Below are 4,998 nucleotides of genomic sequence, written 5' to 3'. Positions count from 1 at the left end.
AACATCGGCACAGCTGAGAGAACATTGTGTTTTCAATTAATGGCAGGACATGCTGCAGATGAGTGCTGCTGTCTAGGCTAGGGGGGCCCCACTGTTCTTCAGACACTGGTTTGGGAGGGTCATCGATACATTTGCCACACAACTGGCCTCTTAGTCTTTATGAACTGGGGAAGTGTGTAGAAAATCCATAGAGTAATATGTGGAAATGTGTACAGTCGTACCTCGGATTAAGTACTTAATTCGTTCCAGAGGTCTGTACTTAACCTGAAACTGTTCTTAACCTGAAGGACCACTTCAGGTTTCTGGGTTTCAGAAAATGGGGTTCCCTTGCCTTATTCTGGTAAGATGGGTTTCTGATGCTCAGGTCCTGAGTGTTGTTGCTTAGGTAACCAAAATGGCACAACTCACAAACAGCAGGTATCAACAAGCTCCAAGTTTTGCAAAAGTACAAAGAAATATAGGGAAATGAGCATGGAGCATAGAGTTGGGAGAATGACTGAAAGGAGACGGCTAGAATCTTGAACAGCAATCTACACTGCAGTGTTTTGTTGGTTCTCACACCTGTAGATTTTCTAAATTCCCAAATGTTACCTTTTTGCATTTGAACCCACTAACAGCAATTTTCAATATCCAGCACCTTTTCGGCATTACTTTCCAAATATTTATAGTGCTGCGCTTCACTGCTTAACAAAGGTAACATTCCTAGTTTCTGCTGCGCGGAAGAGATGTCAGGACAGGGTGGGGGCAAGATTCATGTCAACAAATTTGTCAGTGTGTCTGGCTGTGAACCAGAAGGCTGGCTGTGGCAGTATTCCTGCATTGAAGGGGGTTGGACTAGAACTGTAGAATTCTACAGTTCTATGATTCTATGATCAAAGGCCAGTTCAAAGGAAACACTGTTTTTAAAAGTAATGGGCCGGATCCAGGCAAAGGCTACAGTGCTAACCATGGCCAACTGTTCTGGTTGATTTCTGCAGAACCTATGTGCACCTTTGTCTAGATACAACCTAAAGTATTTTAAGAGCATCTGCTGTGGTTACAGACAGAGTTTGCTTACAAACTTCCTTTATTTTTTTCCCTTGCGTGAGTCTGACTTATATTTATGGGCAGCCTTGTAGGTTCTCACTTCGCTTAAACAGATGGAGGAAACGAGGAAGTTTAAAAGCATTCATTGTCCACTTGCCCTTGTGACATTATTGGTTGCCAAAGGGCCTGGGAGGATTAAAGTGAAGCATTTATGCCCACCGAGTCTTTCAAATGCTCTTTCGCGTTTTATGTCTCCAATGCCGGAGTCAGAGGCATCAACCATTTTATAAGGATAAAAGGAAGCGGATTCAAAAACACCAAACATGAGGGGGGAAACCACTAATTATTTAACTTTAGAATGGGATTAGAGTATTAGGATGGAAAATCATAAGATGAAAAATCACACACCAAGTGAAGGCCCCGTGTCCCTCAACATACCTTTGGGATGTCCTACACACACACAAAAAAAGACTATGCTACCCATTTGAACACTTTTAACATGACTAGAGTAAGTCTGCAGCCAAATTCCTTGAGCTTGGATACTCAGTAAATCCTCTTTCAAGTCCACCCCACTATTTTTAAACTAGGGTACATTAAGATGGCCCAGAAGTTAAACTGGAGAGAAGGTTCCCTGGCTTTCCATCTTTTCTATTAGCATACAACTCAGCGGGTGGCACTGTGACCTAAACCACTGAGCCTCTTGGGTTTGCCTATCAGAGGGTCAGCGGTTCAAATCCCTGTGATGGGGTGAGCTCCCGTTGCTTGGTCCCAACTCCTGCCAAGCTAGCAGTTCGAAAGCACGCCAGTGCAAATAGATAAATAGGTACCTCTGTGGCAGGAAGGTAAATGGCGTTTCTGTGCACTCTGGTTTCCGTCACGGTGTCCCGTTGAGCCAGAAGCGGTTTAGTCATGCTGGCCAAATGACCCAGGAAGCTGTCTGTGGACAAACGCCGGCTCCCTCAGCCTGAAAGTGAGATGAGTTCCGCAACCCCATAGTCGCCTTTGCCTAGACTTAACCATCCAGGGGTCCTTTACCTTTTTACCTTACAACTCTGCAAAACACTGATTTACTTTGTTGTGAAATAGTTTAGCCTAGAACCACCACTAGATAACAGTGAGGTCTCCGTGCAAACGTCTAGCCTTGCTTTATTGTAATTATATAGGCCAGGTCTGAACCCAGGTATTTTGTTGCCAAAGGCATGTTAACGTTCTGTCTCCCAATCTTGTGTTATATCTCATGATGAGCAGCATAACAATAGCACATTCAACAATAAAGAGTTGACTGGGATACAATTTCTTATTTTCCTTTTTAATGCCTGCCACTTCACATACCCACACTACTCACTTTACAACAGTGGCTCAGCCCCAGTGTCTGCTGAGGATTGGAAAGCTCTCAATCCTCTCCTAGGGAATCTGGGGGATATATCAATCCATCTCTCTCTCTCTCTCTCTCTCTCTCTCTCTCTCTCTCTCTCTCTGACATTTTCCTTGGAAGCAAAGTAAGCATAGGGTTAGAGTGGTCACTTGTATGTTATTAAAGAAGAGGGTATGCAAAAGAGTCGCATATATTTATTCCTATCAACATGCTCGAATTTGCATGTTGATAGTCAGATGAGACCATCGCTCTGGGCCTCCTGAACTTTTTCTACAGAAGGAGACCCTCATGCATGTTAAAAGTGTTGCCAACTTTTCAATTGCCCTCTGCTCCTCTGCCTGTACATGCCCTGCAGGTTTTAGCAGGAAATCAGAGTTGTTTCCATGAGAGAGCCAGTGTGGTGTAGTGCTTAAGAGGAGTGGACTTGTAATCTGGTGAACCGGGTTCGCGTCCCCGCTCTTCCACATGTGGGCTAGTCACATTTCTCTGAAGTGTCTCAGCCTCACTCACCTCACAGAGTGTTTGTTGTGAGGGAGGGAGGGAAAGGCTTGCGGACACCTTCCCGAAGCATGGGGCGTCCTTCGGGATGCAGGCTGCCACCCCAAGCCTCGCGCGCCCGGCAGGACCTCCCACCGGGCACAGGAGGCTTGTGGACACCTTCCCGAAGCACGGGGCGTCCTCCGGCGGGCACCCCGTGCTTCAGGCTGCAGGCTCCCCCGGGCTCGCAAGGCTTGCGGATAGCTTCCTGAAGCCTGGAGAGCGAGAGGGGTCGGTGCGCACCGGTGCCTCTCGCTCTCCAGGCTTCAGCGAAAGCCTGCATTCGCCCCATAGGACGCGCACACATTTCCCCTTCATTTTTGGAGGGGAAAAAGTGCGTCCTATAGGGTGAAAAATAGGGTATATGAAACTCCAGACTGCTCCCACATACAACTAACGTCGAGTGCCCCCTTGTGACTGAACCATAGATCCCTCTCCCTGGCCTCATTGGGGCACCAAGCACCATTCAATATGGGACAACTCTGTTTGAAAAACCACATGTATGTGCTCCACATGAACACAAAGACTTACTTTCAAGGGAGATAATTATTTCTTATCGTTAAGAAAGGGGGCCTCTGTCGAAGAAACGGCATAAAAATAGATATTAATGTCCTATCAGTGCAAGATAACGTATTTTCTTGCCGATCACAGTTGTATTACGTGGCCAGCCAGTAAACGATATAATGCAGACAATGTCTGTTCTTAGTTGAAGAGATACGGTTGGTGCTGTGGTTAATTCATTATCTAGTTCAGTAGTATAACAGCAAGTGGTTTGCCATGGTAACTTACACTGAAAGGTTCTGATCTGCCTGTGGTTGAAAAACACCCAACAAAAACCAACCCCATGACATTTTTTTTTTATAAAAAAAAGTAATCAAGAAGTATGACACATAATTATTTAGCTAAAGGGGTTTTTTGCCGTTGCCTTTGTAAAATCAGTTTAAATGCAACTGGAAAGTTTATTATGAGTTAATAGTGAACTAAAGCTGTGTCAATCTGCTGTTAGCTTGCAGCGCCTGGACTGAAAGCATCTGGAGGAGGGGGGGGGAACCATAGGCCAAATGTATCCCTCAGAGCCTCTCTTAGGCTTCTCCCAAGGTGCCCCCTCCCCTGCTGGACCTAGTGTTGCTGTTATGTACTGAGGTTCTCACCCTGGGCCAGCGGGGAGATACTGTAGATAGTTTTCACTCAGGTCCACATATGCAAATAAGGGATTGAAAGTGACGTTCGGTGATTGGATAGTTACAGAAAATGGTTACTGTTGCGTTCTAGTGGAGCTCCTTATAAGCAGGCTGGCTGAATCCTTCGGTTCAGTTCTGTTCTGGCCTGTGAATAAACAAGAGCTGTTTGAAGAATCGCTGTGTCGTCTGATATGTTCACCCACAACTTAACAGTTGCCACATTTGTTCTGGCAAAATACTGGACAGGGTGGGGCGGGGCGGGGTAGTTGGTGGGAGATCCCCCCCCCCCCGGTGCCAAAGTGACTTCAAAGCAATCCATTACAACCCATGGCAGCCTAACAGGATGGCCCCTCTGGAATTTGCCACGGACACAAACACACACACACACACACAACTACAACTAATAATAGTTTTATTATTTGTACTCCACCCATCTGACTGATTTACCTGAATTTGTTGATCTCTCTGTGCTTGGCTGTCCAGAACTTACCGTATTTTTCGCCCTATAAGACGCACTTTTCCCCCTCCAAAAATGAAGCGGAAATCTGGGTGCGTCCTATGGGGTGAATGCAGGCTTTCGCTGAAGCGTGGAGAGCGAGAGGGGTCGGTGCGCACCAACCCCTCTCACTCTCCAGGCTTCAGGAAGACATCCGCAGCCTAGGCAACCCTGCAGGAGGTCCCGCAGGGATGTCTAGGCTGCGGATAGCAGCCTGCTTCCCGGAGCGTCGGGCGCCCTGAAAGCAGAGCGCCCGGCGCTTCGGGAACACATCCGCACCCTAGGCAGCCCTGCAGGAGGTCCCGCAGGGATGTCTAGGCTGCGGATAGCAGCCTGCCGCCCGGCGGGTGGGGCGACCTGAAGCAGAGCGCCCCTCGCGCCGG

The sequence above is a fragment of the Podarcis tiliguerta genome, assembly GCF_965153285.1.
Source record: "Podarcis tiliguerta genome assembly, chromosome: 9".
Lineage (NCBI taxonomy): Eukaryota > Metazoa > Chordata > Lepidosauria > Squamata > Lacertidae > Podarcis > Podarcis tiliguerta.
This window is presented reverse-complemented; position numbering follows the sequence as displayed.